Raw genomic sequence first — 23,471 nt, 5'->3', positions numbered from 1 at the left:
TCATAAAAATGCACAGTTCGGTTATAAAATATGCAATTTTACAGACACTGCCAGCTATTTTGTTCTTTTTATAGAGCAGTCCGTAAAATGCACATACGTTGGCAAACCCGGACACTCCGAGACATCAGGAGCCTAACGCGTCGAGTGTGTTTAATTACTTTGCTCCGTTTTTTTTTGTTCGCCTCCTCCTCTTCTTCTTCTTATTTCCAGCCATTTGAAAACGCTGGCACGGCGGCTGCTTAAAAAAAGTAAAAAAAAAACCTCTTCAACCTCTTGCACTCCGGGCGTTATTTTAACTTTGTTGCCACGTCTAAAACTAAAGGAAGCGAAGAACGGCCTTTGGGCTTAATTCGAGCAAATTAAGTTTTGGCAGGGTAATTTTAACAAAGATATTTGCAGATTATATGGCGACATCTGCACATGAGCAATACTCTCTCCTCTCTCTCTCTGCTCCTGCTGCTGCGATAACGAAACTATATATATATTTAAATTTTACCAGGTAAGGCCCACTAAGCTCTGTAGCTCTTTTTTTCAGAAGCGACCTGGCCTCAAATGATAGCTCAACGAAGGGGTCTATTTGGTCAAAGGCGGTTGCATAAAACCGAATACATGATATGCTCTTCACGATCAACTAAAACGATTTACTTTTTTATTTTGCCAGGTAAGGCCCATTGAGCTACATAGCTTTTTTTTCATAAGTGACCTGGTCACAGATGATCGCTCAACGAATTGGCCTATTTGGTCCTAGGCGGTTGCATAACGACGAAGATTTCCCTAAACCGAATACATGATATGCTCTTCACGATCAACTAAAACGATTTACTTTTTTATTTTACCAGGTAAGGCCCACTGAGCTGCGTAGCTTTTTTTTCAGAAGCGACCTGGTCACAGATGATCGCTCAACGAATTGGCCCAAGTTTGTATTTCTTTGGCTGCCACGTGGGGAGATCGAACCGGAAACTTCTGGATGGCCGATTCGATCCGATGTGCCGACCATCACGGTGTGATCATCCGTCTTACTCGTCGGGAATATCACGAATCACACAGACGGTCATCCCAACTCCTCTCGATAAAACGACCAAATAAAGCCACGGATTCTTCTTTTTCTCTCTCTGTCTCGCGCGCGCGCGTTTGTGTCAACAACAACAACAACTAACTTCTATCGATAAAATAACAAAATACCTCTCTCTCAGTTTGTGGCGAGCGTCTGTTGTTAACCACTCTTCCACTCCCCGCTCCCCTACCACCTCTCCACGCCACACGTCCTGCCCGCACTCCCCCTGCATGGCTACCCTGCCTCTCGTCTCTTCCCCTACCCCCACGCGGCTCCCCCCTCAATTATCGGTCATTTCAACAGCATCCCTTTCGGTTAAACGTGAAGTGGTTGTTTCGGGCAGGGACTACAACTCTCCGACCTCACTGAGATGGGGGGGGGGGGTGCATCTTAAAGAGCCAATAAAAAAACAACGTGGGATGGCACAATAAAAAAATAATAATCAAAACTATATAAAAACTTCATAATAAAAACTTACGACGTTTCGATCGCAACACAAGCGGTCGTGCCAGGCCAGGTGTCCATTGATGCTCCATGCAGTTCTAAAAATTGGCCACAGAACAGACGAGCATTTCGCGTTTTATCTCCGTTGTTTTGAGTCTCCTGCCACGCGGAAGAGTAGGCCAATCACCCTCTAGCGGGGGCTCCGTACAGCTCTGCCCAGTGGGAGGCATTGTGAGCAAGCAATTGCAGGCCTACGCCTCTACCCTTGCATTCATTGTTTCCTCCACCTCGCGTTATTGCAGCAGGGCGAGAATTGTTGACTGACCAACAGCATCGCTCACGTGTCACATTCCTCTCCGCACACACAAAGCCACTTCTGGCATCAGCGATGGACATTTTCACTGTGCGGCAACCACGTGCTTGCCGCGTCGCGTCAACCCATCTTCGCTGTAGCCTCCGCAGCGCCAATGTTTGCCTCCCTTTAACTGGCCAGGCATATCATTTCTATATTTGAAGCTTTCGTGACTGCAAGGATTCATACTCTTAGGTTTTTTTTCGATAAAGTCACGTCGGCATAAAATAAAAGAAAAAAAAGAAAATTAATCAAAGTAAAATAAAAATCACGACGTTTCGGAGGCAACACAAGCTTCCGTCTTCAGGTGGAACCGTCACAGCACGATTGCTGTATCAAGTAAATGAGAAATTCCAAGAGACCCGACCTTGTTGAAGGGGGAGGAGCCAGGATAGGCGTTTTTTTATTATTATGGTCTACATAACAAAGGACTGAGCCTTTGTTATGTAGACTGGTTGAGAGGGGGAGGTGCCAGAGTTGTTAATGTGCGGCTGCTGCTAATGGGACTGAGCCTTTGTTACGTAACTTTACCGAAAAAACCTAAGAGCAAACAAATCATGATCAGAATCCGTGTTGATACTGCAGGAGGGAATCTGACGAGCTTTCAAGCTATTTTTTTCACCCTTTTATTTAACTCACTCCGTCTGTTGTCGTATCCTGAAGACCATTTGTGCCCCACAATATAACACAGCCCCTCAGTGACCTATGACAACCTGGCATGCATGTGTAATCGGCCCGCCATATCCCTCTCCTCCTGCCGTGTTCATTACGAGGGGACAGGCCGGCTAATAAGTACAAAAAAACAACAACAACAACAACAGTAGTAGATGAGCTCGGAGGAGATGAGTGGATACTCTGAATTGTTCTGCCCTCCTTCTGAGAATCGGATGACTCCACTACCAAGGATTGTGTTACTGCAACTCTTCATTTCAAAGTGTTCTTCAGATGAGCATTCGTGCATCATTATGAGCAATCAACCCCAATGCACACCGTCTCACTGTTCAACCCCAGTACTGTACAGCGTCCACCCGAATCTCAATAGGTGCCCTGTATCTTCTTGGTTCTTTCGGTAAAGTCACCAAGAAGATGAATCCCTGCAGTCACGAAATCTTTAAATCGAAATGTAGGTGCCCTGTACCTTAAATTGATGACTCAACTGGTGGGCGTGGCCTACTGTGCACTCACGTGACCATATGGACCCAATCCATGGTTAAAGGGGAGGGATGGGTGTACAGGTTCTTAGGAACCTATTTGTAGGATTATAAGAATATAGGGTATAATAATATAGGATTATTATAGGTAGCTTGTACTCCACTAGCAGTGCCTCTCTGTCAACAATTTATTTTTGAAACAGATCTATAGCAGCGTTACGAAAAATAGCGAGTGAGAAATTCCGCCCTAGCATGTATCCATGTATACCAGCGGTCGGGAACCTATGGCTCGCGAGCCATATATGGCTCTTCTGGTGACGGCATATGGCTCCCAGACAATTTTGAGTTGAAAAAAATAATAATAAAAAAATTTAAATAAAATCAGTTTGGAACTGATTTTAAAATACTTGTGATATTGCTTAATAATACTGTGTCATTTTAAAGTAAACAGAAATTAGTTTTGAAGATAAAATTTCTCGGGTCACGGGTCCCGTGACCAGAAGTCGCATTAAAAGTAAGACATTTAATTTATTATACGTTAAAAAGACTATATGGCTCTCAATGAAATATATTTAGAAATATTTGGCTTTTATGGCTCTCCCAGTCAAAAAGGTTGCCGACCCCTGATGTATACTGTTGGGTGGACAGAGGCAGGAATGATTTACGAAACTTCCTTGCCCCCGTTGTTTAAACTGCTACGCCGGGAGATACAATCGGACCGGCGACCGCCAGGTTGCAAGCCGCGTTTGCGCTGACCATCACACCGAGGCAAAGCGACTATATATATTTTTTTCATACCATAAAATACTCGCCATTTTTACTCCGCTGTTTCGTCCCGTTCACCCACTTAAAACTATAAACTATTTTTTTTATTTTACCACGAAAGGCCGACTGAGTTATATAGCTCTTTTTTTCAGAAGCGATCCGGCCACGCAAGTGATAGCTCAACGAAGTGGCTTATCACGTGGCAATTTATAGCAGCAGTCAAATACTTGGTGGTGGCTGCGTTCCCCGGGGCCGTACTACTTAAGGCTACCCCTCCCCAACCCCACCACCCTCCCCTCCTGTTGCCACGCAAATAAATATTTAGACAAGAACGATTTGTCTTCAGCACCTGCACGCGTATCCCTGGTTGGGGGGCCGGGGGGGAGGCACGTTGCAGAGCTCACAAACTCGGCCTCTGGCGCTCGTTCACGAGTCTTCCTGGCCCACGTGGGAGGGGTGGGGTTAGCGGTGAATGCGTGATGAGCTCTTCATCAAGGGCAAACTCTTCTTCCCGTGGCAGCGATGCACGGGCGAATAAATAAACAAATACATTATTTAGATGCTCTCTCGCCGCTTGCTCGCTCGCCCCGCTAGCACCGTCTGCCCCCACCGCAGCCCGACGTTGACCGAGTCCCCACGTGGCTCGCGGTGCGGAGGTTCTGTGGCACGCTTTTTGGTCTCGGAAGATCTTCTCCCCAGCCCCCCCCCTCTCTCTCTCTCTTTCTCTCCCCGGCTGGAGATTTGGTGTCCTGCGTTTTTTTTGTTTTAGACAGTCGGTTTGGGTTGAGTTGGGGCCGCTGGTGGTGGTAGCGACTGGCATGGAGGGCATTCCAGGACGTGGGTCTCTTGGAGCGGTAGGACATCGATGTTACGGGTTTTTCGCTATGTTCGCGATCGTACTCGCACTTCGCCGGGGAGAGTGTCTCATTGGCCGGTTGGGTGGATCCTTGTGACCCAGGGACTATCTGGCGCGTTGTTGGGCCCTGCAGAGGGCCCTTTGGCGTGGCTTCGTGTTGTTGTTGCTCTGGAGACCGGCAGATTGATGATCGATGTTCGGTCGCCACGTTCATGGTTGTTCGTCGTGATTCTCAATTGGGACCTCGCTCCCCTATCGACCCCCCCACCACCACCTCCCACCCTCCAATTCCTCACTCCAGCTCATTTTGTCCTTTCGCAGAGACATGATGAAAGCTGAATCGTACTCGGATGTAAATTTTCCTGGCGAGGTTTCTTTTGTGTGTGTGTGTGTCTGTGGGCAAAGGCTGCGTCCTCGTGATTCAGTCGGCCGAACAGGGCGTTATCAAAAGGTTTCCTTCGGTATCGTGAATAAATAACGATAACCTTTAGACGAGTCTTTAACCGGAGGGTTTGTGTACGCTCGCCCTGACATGATACGCACACACGCACGCGCGGTCATTCATGAAAGTTTACTTCACCCCGAAGTGAGCCGGAACTCGTAAATATGTCGATCTATATGTGGATTGGCGTAAAGTCGTCCCTCTGGGGTGGGAAGCAGATGTTCGAAATAAAGTTAATAAATACATAAACCAAAAGGCGGAAAGGAAAAAGAGATATGCTGCAGATACTGCTGAATATCAGTCGAATTTAGCGTGAACCTCTGGTCATATTCACACAAAGACATACCCCTCCCCCCTCCCCGGTGTATCCTTAGCAGACTTTTTTGGGGCAAATGCTGTTAGCGAGCACCTTTGAAGGCCGGCACCGCACACGAGGCGGTGGGTGGTCGGTACCACGCCGTGCCACCTTTGTCATTTTAGGCTGAGTCGACCTAGGGGAGGCCCAGGACCAGGTCAGATAATCGTCACTGGTCTTGGCGGTGAGCGGGAATCGAATCCAGATCTCCGGGTTCGTAGCGCAACGCGCAAATCCGCTGCCCCACCGCTCCCCATATTCACACGGGCACAGATGAGATGACACAATGGCTCGCAACCTTTGAAAGGCCAGACACATCGCGCTCATAAATCATTATTTATTTATTTGTGCGATTCACCCTTTGACCCCTTGAATGCGCCCAATCTGTTTGGCCAGACTGCTTGGGATCGATGGGACTACCCGCATTACCCCATCACACGTGACCTGCTGACCGACTTGACAGCGGCGTGGGGGGGGAATTTAAGAAATAGTTTAAACTGCCACGCCGGGAGATCAAATTGAAATGGCGACCCTCGCGATCACAGGTTCCATCTGATAACTGTCAAACGGCGGCAGCATGCGTCGTCACATAAATCAGTGATAACTGCAACAGTAATAAGCGAATTGAAAAGCAATTACGCTGAAAAAAATTCTAAGTACGATTACAAAAAAAACAACAAAAAATGGGGAAAATAAGGTTCAACGGCGACTTGTTTTTGTCGCGAACTGGGGGGGGAGCAAAGTGACGGCGCTATCGTTGGAGCATTCAAATTCATCGCTCAGGCTGATGAGAGTCGAGGGGCGTTCAATGTCACCGCGCTGTCGAGGCCAGGCATCTCCTTCGCGTGAATCGTGTGAAATCCACTCCGCACATGAACGCTGATGACACAACAGCCCGGGACGACGTGGGAAGCTCATTGACCTATCCCTGGTATGTTCCCGAGCGCTGAATCACCAGCTAAGGAACACCAACGATAGCGAATTTGATATGCCATAGCAACAGTTTACTGTCATACTGATTTTAGCTGAACATTGTATTTACGCTACAATCTTTTTTTATCCTTTATATTAAGTTCGCTTGCTTGCTTGCGTGCTTGCTTGCTTGCTTACGACCGTGCAAATCTTTCGTTCGTTTTTTAACCCACTTCCCGTGATCCAATCGAGCTGACATTTTGCACACAGACTCGTTGTGCGAGACAATTAATGTTCGTGAAAATTTTTTTTCCAAACTTTTACACTGTTTAGGGAAAACAAATTAAATATTTAATTACCAATTGCTTAATACTGGCAGACAATCATCTGACCCATAGGTGGCAGCCATCTCAAGCCAGAGGACGAGAAGACTCTAGCCGCCACGCATTTAAAGGATTTATAGTGAAAAACTTTGTTTTTACTGGTTATACTTATTTCCTCCAAAATTTTAGTTTTTGTAAGCGCCACAAATTTTTTGAAAAGCTTACTCTACCTCGAGAACTAGAGGTGGCCAGTTATCGCAGAGGTCAGAGGTTAGAGCTGCCACGACTGAAATCCTGGCTTTGAAACCAAATTTCATGAAGCAGCGATTATTGCGGGTTCTCAAGTGTGGTGAGTTTGGTGGACTGACTCGGTTAACCAATGACTGCACAAGAACACAAAGATATAGATTCGTGTTTTTTTTTCCAGTCAATTTGTATGAATGCCAGTTCGCGTAATGTTAACATACTGTCGTAGTGAGTGTGGCATCTCCAGTGACTCTTGAGATGACATTAACCAATTACATACAACATTTATGAATTGAACAACATCCATCATTGTGCAACCGGCTCAATGTGTTATGGCAAGTTTCAGAATCAAAGTGGATCGATGAATCGATGCATCATTACGAGGGTGCTAGGCTGTAGTCGTCTCTTGCCAGCAAATCGCTGAATCGTCACAATTCGATGTACGCATGGATTACATTTTTATAATTTTATTTTTTTCATACTATTTCATTTGCATTATCTCTCACGAGTTTATTCCATCTCATTTGTACATTTATAGCAGCAACCGCCAGATACTCTGAACGCCCGTAGATTCACGCGGCCACGGGGAGGGAGGCACTCCAAATATAGAGGAGGCGTCAGGGTCGGGATCGGGATCGAACCCACGACCTCCTGTATGCCAGGCGAGGGAGTTAACATCTCGCCACCGAGGCAATACAGCGGTGTATCGTTTCGTACAATATGCTTCAATGCAGAAGGATATCAGGTCGCGTGCGCGCGTCCATCAGCCCCACAATAATAATCTTGGTAATCGGTGCGCCGTTACATCCCTACCGTCGCGTGCCATTCGCGCACTTTTCCGGCCGGATTGTTTTCAAATCGACAAATGTATTCATTTCCACACCGGTAATAATCATAATTATTAGAGTGTTGGTCCACGGTACCGCCACTCGCATCTGCATAACACACGCTGCTCGTGAATTGCGTGTAAAACCAGGACAGGGTTGGTTATCCCCCCCCCCCCCCAACCACGTTGAAATGCTAAAGAAGCTGTGCCTAATAGCATCACCACGGCTGCATTTTCAGTCAATTTGCAGCTTTGAAATGACATGCAATTTCGGTGTTATATCCAATCATTCCATCTCGCACAGTCAACCGCGGGAATCTGACCACATTTCTTTTTTTCTTGGAGCTCTCCCCCCCTTCTCTCATTTTTTTGTTACATTCCGTTTCACAAGTGCGCCCAGCAGAACCTTTTTTTTGTTTTCAAGGCCAAATTTTTTTCCCCCATCGAATCCTAAGCAACCACAAGCGGATTATTCTTTTTTTTTGCTTCGGTTTTGGTTGGCTCAAGCGGTTGTGCCATCCTCGCTGCCGCCCATTAACATGTCGCCGGAGCAATGAACTTGATTTATTTTTTCGTGGGATCCACAGGAAAGGGGAACGGGCGAAAACGAAAAGTGTGCGGCTCCCACCCCACCCCACCGCCCCCACCAGCCACCCCCCACCGGCCACTGGGGTAAACCTGACAATGGCCAGAGGGTCCAAATTTCCAACACGGGTAATTTTTCCGAGCACGCGATACGCATTCGAATCCCCGCGCTCCGCGCGTCCTCTGATGTGGGCCTGTGTCGAGTGGCACGTGAGGGGTGAGATGCAGAATGGGCAATGCAAGCCACCAGGAGACCCTGTCGGAACGCCGCTCCCAGAAGCGGGGGGTGGGGGGAGCGCGCTTCGTGAGCGGTGTTAAATTGAGCGCGGATCTGAGAGGCGTGGGTTTTCGCGAGGTGATGTGGTCCGGGCTATGGTGGAGGGTCACGGTCGGAGCAGCGCTGTCATACGATCACATCATACACCGTTTTAAGGATAGAGGTTTTACCCTTTCTGGCAATGAAACAGGCGTTAAGATGTTGAAACACCAAACAGACACCTTTCGCAAGGAATCATGTCTGCATTGACCACACGTACTTGCGTTGAACATGCAAACAAAAACATGCTCTGGTAACATATGCATTGTCTTTGAAACGGATTGGTCCACAACAGAGACAACCTTCTTTAGGGCCTAGTCTCAAACAGTGTTCGATCAACCAGGGGACGCCAAAACGTCCGCAGCGCAGCAGACGGACGCCGATTAATGCACTCGAACACAACCCGGCAGTATTAATCAGGGCGGCCGCTGGGAACCACCCAATGCCGGATTAAGCTAGTACGGGGCCTGTAGCATATGTTATAAATGGTCCCTACATTTTCAAAAACACATAAATATTAAAACACATAAATGTTTAACTTGCAAAGTAAAGTCATTGTATTTTTTCATTTGCTATACAGCCGGATAATACGACAAATCGCTAACCTTAAACACACAGTCGTTCATAAAAGTTGAAGGCGGTATAGTACTATAGTAATAGAGCAAGTGCAGAATCACTGAACCGGAATTGACAGCTTGTAAGCGTTTAGCGCGGTGCCCTTGAAAGTATGGGGCCCGTAGCTGCATGCGTGGTAGCTACTTGTGCTACCAGGATAATTATGAGGCACTGGATCCACCCATACCTACCACGATCCCTTCACAGCGACAAGCGGTGTAATGCCAGACCCCCCCCCCCCACCCCCGTATCGAGCGTCAGCTGCACGAGGACAAGGAGACGCGTGCAGCGGCGTTTCGGCTGCGTTTTCATTCGTGTTCACATCGCGGCAAGCATCTGGCGTGGCTTCGTGCGAAATAATAATTGTTAAAGCCAACGCTATTTAGCCTCATGCCCACCCCACCACCCACATAACCCTGAGCACTTACACCGAAAATCCAACTCCAGCAGGAGCTAGCTGACCCCGGCTTCGGGACTGCGGGAAAAGAAATTCAATTTCGCAAAGCGAATTAGCTCGGCGCTGGTGCCGAGAGGGTTACATCGTTTGCTCGTGGGGGGGGGGGAGGGGTGGCAGGCCACGTGTTTAGCATTCATTCGCTGTGGCCCGCGCAGGCGACGTACCGCATCACGACGATGATGACGGAGAGGATGTGTTTGTTCTTCTTGTTTACTCAATTGCTTGCCGGGCACCACTTCCATGGTACTCTTTGGGTCTTTCGGTGAAGTCACGTAGATAGAATTTTTTAATAAATTTTTTTTATTTAAAAATGATACAATATTCTTTTTATTTTAAAATATGTGAAGTCACATCAAAATGCGCAACTTAATTAAATAGACGTTTTAATAAATGTTTTCTCCTACAACATCAGAGTGCAGCGCCACATTAAATACGCACTTCAATGGCAATAGTTTAAAGCGATTTGAAGCATGTTTTATATTTTTTTCGGGGGGGGGGGGGGCAGAGCTTTGTGACGTCATATGTGACGCCGTGTGACGTCATTTATGGACGGCCCAAAAGTTGGCCTGGCTAGGAGTTGGCCCACACCCGTCTCACCTCGAGCGCTGTGTCGGCCCTCATAGGTACTCCCCGCTAACAGCACTTGCCCAGTACAGGTTGTCTGTCGAATACGTGCTGCTGAGACATTGCCACACACTCCGTGAAAGTGTTTCAATGCACAAACAAATCCAACCCAGCCTCACCATGTTAACTATCTCTCCCCGTGTACAGGAGGTCCGTGGGTTTGATACGGACCTGTATATTTGCAGTTTGCACATTCTTTTCCAGGTCCTTCAGTTGTTCTCTCCATGTTTAGAAGCACGCGTTGAGAGTAGTTTGCTGCTATATATTTCTACATGATAAGCCAATTCGTTGAGCTTTCATTTGTGGCCAGGTGGCTTCTGAAAATTAGCTAAATTGCTCAGTGGGCCTTTCCTGGTAACATAAAAATTGTTTAGTTTTAGCTTAGAAACCGGCTGCATGTGATCAGTCCAAGACCTCAAGCTACCAGAATATCTGTTTCATTTTGTTTCATACATATACAGTGCCATACTATATCTACGCATGTGTGTCTTCATTTTAACGTGATATTTATTCTGCGAAGAATGAAGCTCATTTGCTTGGAGGAGGGGGAAGGGGGCATCGTTAGTATAGGGAGAGAGAGAGAGAAAAAAAAGTGAATAGCTCTCTCGTTAATTAAAGGAAGTGAAAGTGATTTGAAGAGAATGAGAGATTCTGAATTAGAATCACGGGGATGCTCAGAGTGGCTTTTTTTTGCATGAAATGAGGCGCAGAATAAATGATGCGGGACAGAGTGAGGACAAGGTGAGAGAGTGAGGGTGGTGTAAGGTTAAAAATGTTGGGGGATTTGAAAAGACTGTCACAACCCTCCTTTGGCACAAGCATCGGTCTGTTAATTTGAATGATAGTGATAGCGACTATCATTATCATTATGGGCAAATACAAAAAAAAGCAATGCAAGAAAAGCGACGGTGATTATTATTCTTACAGGACGGGCAAATTAAATACCTAAACGTAGATGAGACAGTGTAAATCACCCTTCGCGCGCCACACAATGGAAACGAAAATGCAATTATTTTACGGTCCTCTCTGGATTATGACTCACTTTTTGAAAGAAGTTATTTTAAGACAAACGTTTTGGAGGCGCCTCGGTGGCTAGGAGATGTTAACTCTCTCGCCTGGCATACAGGAGGTCGTGGGTTCGATCTCGACCCTGACGCCTGCCTGCTCGATATTTTGAGTTTGCGGTGCCTCCCTCCACGTGGCCGCGTGGATTCTTCTCCAGTTCCTCCGGGTTTTTCCCTCCGCATTTAGAATCGACGGGCGTTCAGAGTATCTGGCTGCGGCTGGCGCTATAAATTATAAGCTCACTTCGTTGAAGCTGTCGTTTGCGACGGGCCAGGTCGTTTCTGAAAACGAGCTATATAGCTCAGTGGGGCCTTATCTGGGAAAATAAAAAAAAATAACAGTTAATTGCTCTTCCCCGCACGGAGCCTGGCGCAGTGCTCCTACCCGCGTCCCCGTGTCCCGAAATGATCGTTCATGATTGGAGAGGGGTACCGATGCGTGTCTTGGGCTCTTTATTTTTTTTACACGACCTGCATATTTCTTGCCCCTGATTTTGGTATCATTTTTTTTTTGACGACGTCTCCGTTTTGCAAACTTTGACTTCGAGTTGATGGCCCGTGAACTCTCCTCCCCTTTGTTTCCGAGTCGGTGAGCACGGTTGGCTACGTGCGGTGCGAAAGAAGTTCAACATACATGGCGCTGATCGCACAATCATGGTAAGAATGGTGAAAACTGACAACAATGGAGTGAAAGGAAAGCAGAAAAATGGTCAACAAGTCCCAGAACGTATTCTGCAGAGGTTTTGCTTTTGGAATATTTTGGCCTGTACCTTTATTTTGCTCGCCTCGTGTGCCATATTGCTCGTGTAAATCTTGATATGATCCAGCAACCCCGCACCCCCCCCCCCCCCAATGTCATTGCCTCGTGGATTTGTGTGTCATGCTCACCGAAGGCTGGAAAATTACGTCGATAAACAGACGGGCAACACCCCCTGTCCTGTGTCTGCCCGTACGTGTACGTTGAACCTAAATTTCGATTTAAAGCTTTCGTGACTGCAGGGATTCATCATCTTGGTTCTTTCGGTAAAGTCACGTAGAAGGGAAATAATAAGACGCTGTCTTCCCGACAGACTTGTTCTTCACCTGAGGACGGCTGCTTGCGTTGTGGCCGAAACGTCGTGAGAATTATTTTAGTATGTTTAATTGTTACTATTTTATTATTTCCCTTCTACGTGACTTTACGTTGAACCTCTTTCGCTCCGTACGTAGTCAACCGCGTCAATCGGAGGTGCGATTGGCAAATAAAAAAAAAGTGTTTTAGCCATCGGCATATTTGTCAACGTTTTTTGAGCAGCACCTGGGTCTCATGAGCAGCGCCAGGCTTGTGTAAGACGTGCCGGTCTGGTTGCAACGTGGTTTTGGCGAGAGCACATTGGATTGACGTGTGTACATTGCATCAAAGAGGTAATGTCGCGGGTGCATTACTGAGCAAGGCTACGGAGCGAGCTTAAAGCATTAAACGCGGAAACACATTAGACCGACAGTTTGAATTCATCATAGATTTTTGGATCAGATTTGCGCGACTTCGCATGCGTTTTGAAATGTAAAACCGCGCGTCCTTTTCATTTACGGTTGTAAAATACTCAACCCCTTTCAAACGCTTTACTCGCGCCCTTGAATTGTTTACGATCGCAAGCGGACTCTTTTCCTCAGCCCAAACAGCAGCAGCAGCAGTCTTGATGGAGTGTTGCCTCGCTTGTGCAATCGCCCAACGGAATTCAGGCCGCCCCCTGCTTTGAAATTGGAATTGCAAGCGCTTGTTCTAAGATTCTAATTGTAATTATTACGGGTTTGGCCGAGGTGAGTAATACGCGTATCACCTATGGCTCCCCCTTATCCATGGCTGTTTAACCTATAACGAGACATGCGCGCACACGCAACTGTTAAAGGTTCCCCCGATAGATATCGAGAATGTTGGGGCAAGTGCTGCTAGCGATCAATGACATAGCTCAAAAAATACCCCCGTACCAGATCAGCCACCTTTTCGTCTCTTCGATCCGTGTCACTCACACATATCCATGGCCCATACTCTTTGTTATTTTCGGTAAAGTCACATAGGTAAAAAAAGAAGATTAATAGTAAATTAAATCACGACGTTTCGGAGGCAAGACGGAAGCTTGTGTTGCCTCGGAAACGTCGTAGTTTATTTTTATATTTTATTATTTTTTACCTAGCTAACTTTACCTAAAAAACCAAAGAGTATGGAACCCTTGGAGTCACGAAAACTTCAAATCTAGAATATCCATGGCCCTCAGGTACACACTGCTTATGCAATGCTCCATGGACGACACGGGCGGGTTAATGCTTCCCATTAAAACGCCGGGGAAAAATATAAATCGAGTGGCAAACGTGCACCTTGTTCTCAGCGTGAGCTCTCCGCAAGTTAGCGGGGCTGCTCGCCCGTTCCCCGGTAATTAGAAGCAATTACCACAATTACTGCCACAATTACCAGCAATAGTGGCGAGAAGCCGTGGGGTAAGTTCTTGCCCGGTGGGCAAAGTGGGATAACGGTTCCTGACAATTCATCAATTCCCAACACCCACCCTTCACCCACCCCAACTGGACCAGAGGTGCCAGCCACTTTGGGCGTCCGGGGTGTCTGGACACCCCCTCCCCCCCCGACCTAACCCCCCACAGACGTTGAAAAGATCACGCTCTTTTTTTTCTTCTCTCCAACAAGGCGACGTAAATGCTGACTCGAGGCTACGAAGGGATCTTTTGAAATAACGCGCAGTGGTGCCACACGAAAGGTCGGATCGGTCACGTGGTCGGCTCGGTAGCTGGGGTCGAGTCAGAAGCCAGTGGCCGCGAGTATTTTTGTTTTTTAACGGGGACATCTGTCAAAAAAAGAGCTTCATAGCTCATCGCATTCACCCAGTCTAAGTCGAGATTTTGATTCCGATAACGATTCTGATTTCGATAATTGGTTTTTCACCCTTCTATCTGGCAACAAAACTGACACCTTTTTTTACAAGGAGTCATGTTTGCATAGACCACAATACCTGCAGTCATAATGCAAACAAAAAACATAACTCTGATACCGTATGCAGTGTCCTTGAAGTTGATTGGTCCACACAAGGACAGTGCATACATTATCAGAGTTATGTTTTTTGTTTGCATTATGACTGCAGGTATTGTGGTCTATGCAAACATGACTCCTTGTAAAAAAGGTGTCAGTTTTGTTGCCAGATAGAAGGGTAAAAAAACAATAATCATATTTTTTACTGGCAAATGAGGTTCCAATGGTGATTCTGATTTCGTCGCAGGGGTCGGCAACCTGCCTCTACCGGAGCCTCGCGCGTACGGCTCTTTAAGTGACTCCATCCTGACGTTATTTATTAAAGGACCCACCGTCTCGTATTCATCACATTGCATTGCAGCCTCTTGAAGTATTGAGTGAGATATTTTTTTCATACCGGATTCGAAAAAAAAATGCCGACCCCCAGTTTTTTGTGAAACCATTATCAATCGTAGGCCAGTAGTACTCCACTCATCGGTGACAGAGTGAGCGGAGGGAGAAACTTCGCAGACCGTATTTGTGCTCCGACAGGATATCTGTGCAAAATAGTTTCATAGCTTATTGGAATTTCTCCAGCAAAAATAAAAGATTCTGATTTGAAACTAAATTATTTGTATTTTCTTTTTTTACCAGGCAAGGTCCACTGACTTACATAGCTCTGTTACACGGCATACTACATGCCAAGTTATTTCCCATAGCAGCCCTTCTCCGTGATAATAATGAAGCGATTAAACAGACTTACTTTCACTGCTTCACGTGAAAAATATATTTATTGTGTCGATCAGCCTACCGAATTTCTTGACCAGGTAGTACAGCAGCACCCCGATTCACATCACCCCCTTTGATGTCGTTTCGCAACTGCGTCGTCACCACCACCATCACACCCTATAAATCGAGTTGATTTAGTACGTCGCTTCGATATTCGTCGTCGTACCTTTCAGGCACGCATCCCCGACGTAAACCAGGGTATTACCGTACTTATATGTATCATCATCATCAGGTATATCAAAAATATTTTAAACAAAAAATGCCCCAGGTAAAGCCCACTGAGCTATGTAGCTCTTTTTCAGAAGTGACCTGGCCACAAATGATGGCTCAAGTAAGTGGCTTATCATTCTAATCGGTAACCACCAGGAAACATTCGTTGGTTGGAACCGCTCCACCCCACAACTTTCAGAGCGCAGCTGCTCCCCAGGCCCCAACGCTGCCCAACACATTTCCGATTAGCTGCCCATCTCCCGCACGGCGCTCGGGAATTTCCCATCGTTTGTGGTAATCTTGAGGTTCCAATCAGGTGGAGTGGTGGCACAGTGGTTAGCGCACTGCGCCGTTAAGCCCGTGGCTAGCCTCAGTGGAGAAGGGCCATGGTAGCGAGGTGTTAACTATCTCACCTGGTATACAGGAGGTCGTGGGTTCGATCCCGACCATGACACCTGCTGTATATTTGGAGTTTGCGTGTCTCTCTGCCCATGGCCGCGTGGATTTTTCCTCCGGTTTTTCCGTCCACATTTAGAATCAACGTGCGTTCAGAGTGTTTGGCTGCAATACATTTCCACCCGATGGGCCACTTCAATGGGCTCATCATTTGTGATAATCAGGCCGCTTTTGACAAAGAGCTTTAGAGCTCAGTGGGTCTTACCTGGTAAAAATAAATAGTTTAGTTAATATCTTAAACAGTGAAGAGTGGGGTCAAATAGCCGCTATGTCTGACAGCATGGGGGGGGGGGGGGAGAGGCCTACATCCAGCAGTGGATTGACAAAGGGCCGAATATTAAATAGATCTGTGCATGTTCAACTCTCTTGGCTTGCGTGTAAGAAGTGTGAGGTCACAACTGACTCCCTTGTGACTTTACATAAGAGTGTGACGGAGGCCAGAGCTTGAATCAGAAATCGTGCGCCATGGGATGCATGCAATTCCTATATGTATATATATCATTTATGTTTGCGAGCACGGATTCATTCGTTGCATTTCACGCGTTAAAAATGCATACAGGAATGTGCCCTCGTGTTCCGTTGATGTGTAGAAGTTGTTGTTGACAGGCCGAGTCTGGAGACCACTAAGGCTGGGAATGAATTGATGTTCATCTCCACTTAATGCGCCAAACTAATTTGAGTAGTTTTTTCTTCGCGTGGCAATAACTATTTATTTAGACCTGTGGACGGCACGTTGGTGTGACAACAGGCTGCGAATACCTTTCCATTGTCTCATGAACAGAAGCGACATAGTTAAATCTAATTATTTATTTAAATATTCTACGAAAAAGAAATTATACTTTGGTACTTTTGTTTGTGGTCTATCACTCAGGTCAATTTAAAAATGGCCTCCCGCACATCCCCCCCAACAAGCCACTCCCAGCGTGATCCCGGACGAATTGTTTAATTAAGTTTTCGACTAAAGGATATTATACTACGATACTTTGTTCGTGGTCTATCACAAAGGCCTGTTTAAAAATGGCCTGCCCGCACAACCCCCCCAACAAGCCACTCCCAGCGTGATCCGGACGACATTGCCGATGACGTCACACAAGCCCCGCCCATCAATCTCCCGTCCAGAAGGGCGTCTCGTTCTCACCACTAGAGTATCTTCGTGTTATCCGGTCAAGTCGAATAATCGAACAGAACACTAATAGATTCATTGATCACTTAAATAATCTCTGTATTAGAAAATATATATATGCTTTGCATGATGAGCCAACGTTGTGGGCGATGGCACAATCTAGATTGAAAAAGCGTATTTCTTTGCAACTGATTTTTGTGTGTAGATTGTTGTCCTTCCCCCGCACCTCTGATTTGTATGGTACAAAAGAAGTTCAAAGCTCCGTTCCTGGAGTGACCAGGATTTTTGCCAGTGCAGCTCCAAGACTATGGAAGGCTTCACCTCTGGCAATAAGGGAATCCAAATATTTAGAGCTATTTAAATCTGCCACTGAAAACGCACCTCCTTAAAAATAGTTTTTGTCGCTTACCGCTGCTGGCTCTGTCTTATATGTCCTTCTTTCCATACACGGCACATCGGGATCCTTGGGATGAAATACAGCTTTCAATTGTAAATAATAAGTATTGTACGTACGTGCATAGCAAGCAGGAGGCAGCCAAGCAAAATCAACACCCCGCACTCATCAACTCACACTGACCAGCATGGTGAAATATGGTCGAATGACCGCCACGACCCACATTGACAAACGGGATGTACAATGTACATGATCTCTTTCTGATCCGCCAACCCCAGGCATGTCCCTCCACAGTGCACGTTGGCTCGTTGTGACTGTCCCATTATTATTGTTTATCGTTTTTAATCTGTTACGTTTATGCTTTCTCGTTAGCTCCATGATCCCACATGTAACATTAGCATATCATCGTATGCACAAATTATGAATCTCTTCAGGGCTTAATTTTATGCCGGAGCAGCCCCCGAGGCTCAGCTCCAGAAAATATTTCCTCGTTCCCCAACCACCCCTCACCCAGGGGGTGGGGGGGGGGGGAGCAGGGGGCAGAGTTCAGGGGGTCAAGGGTTACCCAGAAAATATCCCGTGAAAAATGAATTCCTGTGAATAATCTCCTTTCACGTGCGCGATCAGTTGCGTGTATCGCGAGCAGCATAAGGACTGATTTGAATCGTTAGATTAATACGTTGTGTCATGCCCACTCTCTCTCCACACCTACAACCAGACCTCCCCCCTTCACCACTGCTGATGCGATTGAAGGCTGCATGTCAGCCTCTAAAGCACTTACATTTATACCTGCCGTTGCCGTTGATTTACGTCGTAAGCCCCAGCCAGCAAGGAAGCAGTTGACACATCATTGGGCAGAGTTATAAAGCAAGAGTGTCATGTTTATGTACAGACACCACGTAGCCTATTATTAAATGACGCGGTCGTGAAATTAAACGCACGATATTCATTGCACAGCCGACATAAGAAAGCCACATTGTAGTGTCTTCATGTTGTCCATGCACACAGATGTATTGACTCGTCTCATCGAGCCCCAATGCTCATTTCCTGCAGTCGTTGGTTTGCTACCATCTCGTTCCGACGGAACGCAAGATTCCTTTCGTCTCGTTTTTAACCGGTCATTTGCATCGTTTGTGTTTTTCACGAAATTTTTTTGGGTTCCAGTCCCGTTTGTAGTTTTGTTCGCTCCGCGAGCCTAAATATAGCATCATAATTTGAAGGTAATTCGTATATAATAAAATAATTCTCATGACGTTTCGGCTCCAACGCAAGCAGCCATCTTCAGGTGAAGAATGAAAACGGCTGCTTGCGTTGTAGCCGAAACGTCGTGAGAATTATTTTATTATGTTTTATTTTTATTATTTTATTACTTCCCTTCTACGTGACTTCACCGAAAGAACCAAGAAGATGAATCCCTGCAGTCACGAAAGCTTTAAATCGAAATTTAATTCGTATAGACAACAATAAATTATAACAATTTGATGGCTTCATCACGAGAGTAAGGAATTTGATGCCAGCGTTGCGTGTCCACTGAACACCTTCCTCGGAGAATAGAGTCGTATATGTTCACCGTATGTAACCCCTCATCCAGCAGTGGATTGATCAAAGGGCTCTACTGTGTACATGTGCTTTGGTGTAACATGCACATTTATTGTGAGCCCTTCTTTGGACGTGCCAAGTGAGGATTAGTCACCAGGGCTGGGAGCCACGCGCTCGTGCCTTTGTGACAAGGCGGAATTTGGCACGAGAGTTCGGGTTCCACCTTTGACACCGGGGGCTTGCGTCGACACCACCGCGCAGTCTGTTCTCAACACGTTTTGTTTTGATGACGCGAATGGGATACAACGAGATGAATGTATGGAGAGAGCACTTTTTTCATATGACGCGGGTGCGATTTGGATATAACGTGATTGAGCAAACGGGACCACGTCGCGCGAGGAGGGATGAGAGGGCGCGTGGCTGCCTCTGCATAGCGTTGCACAAGGCGGGATGCTGCTGGATGCTTCTAGATGTTACCCACGCGCCTCGGTTTTTGTTCAGCATGCGTACGCATCTCACGCGTTATCGCGGAGTGTGCTTTGCCCTACACTATACATTTTTATTTTCACGCGATTTTTCCATAACGCGGCGTTCTAAGATTGAGTTTATTTTGCTGCAATAAATGTACAAATGATGAGCCACTTTGTTGAGCTATCATTTGTGGTCAGGTCACTTCTGAAAAATAAGTTAATACCTCAGTGGGCTTTGCCTGGTAGGATGGGGATGGTTTAGTCATAATATTGTTTGTTTCTGGGTGATTTGTTTACCTTTCTTGTACTTTGTACTACTATCGTGTTATTGTACCGTTTGTTGTTGTGACGTTCTTACCCGCCCCGACTGGATACCTGTGAGAAAAGAGCTTCATGGCTCATCGGATTCTAAATCGAGTTGCTAATCAAGATAATGGCCTCGACTAGAAGGAAGCTCTGGAGAGACCCATCTGGAGGTGATTTTGGCCAAGTTTTTTTCTGTGCCACACAACACATCCTGAAAGAGCTCGCCGGCAATGCTGTGTACTTACTAATCAACGAGCATCGGTCCAAATCAATCCCTGGAAACTCGGGCGGAAATACGCGTGCGGATAAGTTTGTGTGAATCGACTTCACGGAGCCCGCTACCGCCGTACCCACCGACGCGGTACATCGTCACGAATCTCAACTCAACAGGCCACTGAGAGTTTTCAGCGGATGTGTGAGTATGTGCAAATCGGTGAACATCTCTGAAAAATGTGACGGTTGCACGACGCACAAAATACTGCCCATAACAGAGTTTTTTTTTGGGTCGGCTCGCTTAAATCTTCGGTACTAGTACAGCACACCGGTGTGTTGGAGGGTAAACCCACAAGATTTACCATTGTAAACGCCATGCTTTGTTCACGGGACAAACCTTACTAATTGGCTGTGTCGGGTGGTGGCGGGTTTATCGACACATTTATACTTACGCGATCTAACCCAAAAACCACTATTGCGGATGATATCGGTTGCGAAACTGACAAATACCGCGAGCAGGTGCAGACGGTTGACTGCTCAGGGCGGTTGTGCAGTGTCGTTAAACAACACTAACGAAGAAGATTATTTCAAGCGAACCGCGGAGCCCTGAATTGTCGCGCACCCGTAACCTCACAATCGCGTCGCGCGCGCGGAATGCCAATGGAGTCGACGGAGGAATACGGAGCCTGAGATGGCACGTGCTTCATCTGAGACCTTGAATAATATCAATTGGCCACGGACGAGACGCTGTGCCTCGTACGCCGCCTCCTTTCTCCCCCCACCACGCCTGTGCCTGTCCTCCTGTCAACGCGAGGAGGCCAATCCCATCGCTATGTATTTATATTTTCGTTGCGTTTGTTTCCCACGTCTATTTTAGGTTTTCCGTGTAAAAGTAATCCACTCGGTCGCGTGGATTGTGTTTTTTTTTCTTCCCTTCTGACATGCCCGTCATGCTTCTTCTTTTTTGGCTGCGTTCCCCACCCCTAAATAAAATGGAATACGGCTTTCGGATTAGTAAAACGTGGGCATGTTGTATTACCACAAAGACAAAGATCCCCCGTATAGCCTTAACAGACTGTAGGGGCAAGTGCTGTTTGCGAGCACCTAATAAAGGCCGGCACGGCACCACGCGGGGGTGGGTAGTCAGAACCACGCTCGGCCGCCTTTGTCTCTCTCGTGATGAAGTTTACACATTTGAGGCTGAGTCGACCTAGGGGAGGCCCAGGACCGGTTCAGATAATTGTCGCTGGTGATGGCCTTGCGTGGCAATCGCACTCGGGTCGCCAGGTTTGTAGCGTAGTGCACGAACCCGCTGCACTAGCGCACACTACACACACAAAGACAAAGATCCCCCATATAGCCTTAACAGACTATTTGGGCAAGTGCTGTTAGCGAGCACCTATAAAGCCCGGCACAGCACACGATGAGGTGAGTGGCGAGCACCACGCCCAGCCGCCTTTGTCTCCCCAGTGGCGATGTTTTTACACACCACACCAGGTACTAATTTGAGGCTGAATCAAACTACTGGAGGCCCAGGACCGGTTCAGATAATCGTCACCAATGTTGGCCGTTAATGGGAATCGAACTCAGATGGCCGGGTTCGTCGTGCAGCACGCTAACCTCTACACGATCGCTACACTACACGCACACTTACGCACACTTATGCACACAACAACAACCGCCATTCGCCACTAAGTGGCGGTGACGTCACCACGACGCTTGTGCCAGGCCATGTGCACCTTGAGGCCACGTGAAGTGTCGAACGCCCGCTGGCAGGAGGTCACGGGGCAGACCCAGGTGCCACGGGTCGACTGACCGAGATGACCGAGATAACCGAGATGATTGGCTGATGCACCACCTGTGCCCCCTACTGTGCCAACTTGCTTTGCTTTAGCCACCCGGCGCTCCGCTCGTTGTTGTGAGCGTCGCTCCTCCGCCCTCCGTTGTTGTTGGAGGGCGACTGCCTCCAACTGCCCAGTAGCGTCCTTCACGAGCCTCCTCCACAGAGGCCGATCTTGACACCGCTGGTACCAGTCATCGGCAAGTCCACTCAGCTCCACGTCCTCCTGTACCACATCACTCCATCTCTTTTCTAGCCCGTGCCGCGCCCGTTTAGCCCCCTCGATCCGGCCGAACAAAAGCTGTTCAGGCATGCGGTGGCTGGGCATGCGGGCTACATGACCCAGCCAACGCAGCCTTGCCTGCCGGAGGAGCTCACCGATGGGACTTTGCCCAGATCTTTCAAGGATTTGTGAGCTCCTCACGCAATCCAGCCTGGTTAAACCCAGGATGGATCGTAGGCAGGCCAGCCTAAATGTTTCCAACCGGCGAAGATTACTACATTAGGGGGGTGCACACTTACGCACACTTATGCACACGCACACTTACGCACGCACGCACACTTACGCACGCACGCGATCACTTTTCTTCATACGTTGTCAGCGCAAGGTCGCCATAACGAGCGCGAGGAGCAGTAGGTTGCCAATAGGCGTGCCGTAAAACCCACGAACAAATGTGTTGTGATCGCCGCTCACCACGCAAGAGGCTGTGCTCGCAGGAGCCGTGCGAGTTGGCCTTTTTTTTTACGAGAGAGGCTGATTTACGCCGGGCGATAAATTCCCGGCACACAAGTTGCTCGGAGCTAACGCCGCCCAGCATTAAACGAGCGGGCTTTTGTGGTTGGGGGGGGGGGAGGGTGGCTTGGTGGTTGTGGAGTGAGCCTGGTCCGTTACATGTTGGGGTGTGGAAGATTTGTTTATTTACTTGACACAGTTGAATAAATGCCAGGTGAGTGGGTGTGTGGGGGTTGGAGCTGTTCACCCTGGTGCTGTGTCGTGGCAGCTGAGGCTACCGCAAAGGGAGTGCGGTGTGTCGCAGGTATTTGTATGCGCGTGTGTACGTTGAACTTCTTTCACACCGTCACACGTAGCCAACCGTGCTCATCGGAGGTTGCGGGGGGCGGGGGTGGAAGGACAACAAACTGAGCACAAAAAGCCGTTTGAAAGGAATTCGTTTTCAGTTGAGATTTTAAAAGTGCACTGCTCCAGTGGCTTCCTAATATCAGAACGCAGAGCGTTCCAGACGGCCACAGAAGCGCGCCTGACAGCGCTCGATGCGGTCAACCGTCTTTGCTCGGCATCTATCCTAAAGCTGCCGCCGCTGTGAGGACGACCGGAGTTCGCGTGATGATGGTTTATGCTCCTTGATGAAATGGGCAGGGCGTTGTGGTTCATTTGTGGCGAGCTCTGTGCGTGCGCGGGCAACGAGTGGGACCTGGCTTGACCGCCCGATTGCGACGTAATCGTTGTTCCTCTGCATCTACGTGAGCCACTTGGAAAGATAAGAGTGCCACCTTATGAATGAGCGCGACCTTCGAAGAGTGCGTCCCGATTGCGCGAATCGCTCATCGCCTGTCGAGCGCATCGAAGGAAGGGTAGCGGCAGCAGTGGCACGGGTGGTGAACCTGGCATCCCGAGTTTGGCTCCCGGCTAACGGCTCGCGTGGTAGGCGGTCGATATCTGAACGAGCGGTGGATCTGGGTTTGTGCAGCGGTTAGCGGAGTTTGTGCAGCGGTTAGCGCCGTGAG

At 47.7% G+C, this 23,471-nt stretch overlaps 1 protein-coding gene across 1 annotated transcript in view; it reads left to right on the top strand.

Moving 5' to 3' along the window:
• LOC133356281 (neurexin-1-beta-like) overlaps positions 1-23,471 on the top strand; it is a 589,715-nt gene that overhangs the window by 221,845 nt on the left and 344,399 nt on the right. The gene's annotated exons all lie outside the window — the stretch shown is intronic.

Source organism: Lethenteron reissneri, chromosome 53 (assembly GCF_015708825.2).
Source record: "Lethenteron reissneri isolate LAM-NWPU_2019-01 chromosome 53, ASM1570882v1, whole genome shotgun sequence".
NCBI lineage: Eukaryota > Metazoa > Chordata > Hyperoartia > Petromyzontiformes > Petromyzontidae > Lethenteron > Lethenteron reissneri.
Note: the sequence above shows the minus strand (reverse complement) of the source record. Positions and strands in the feature narration are given on the sequence as shown.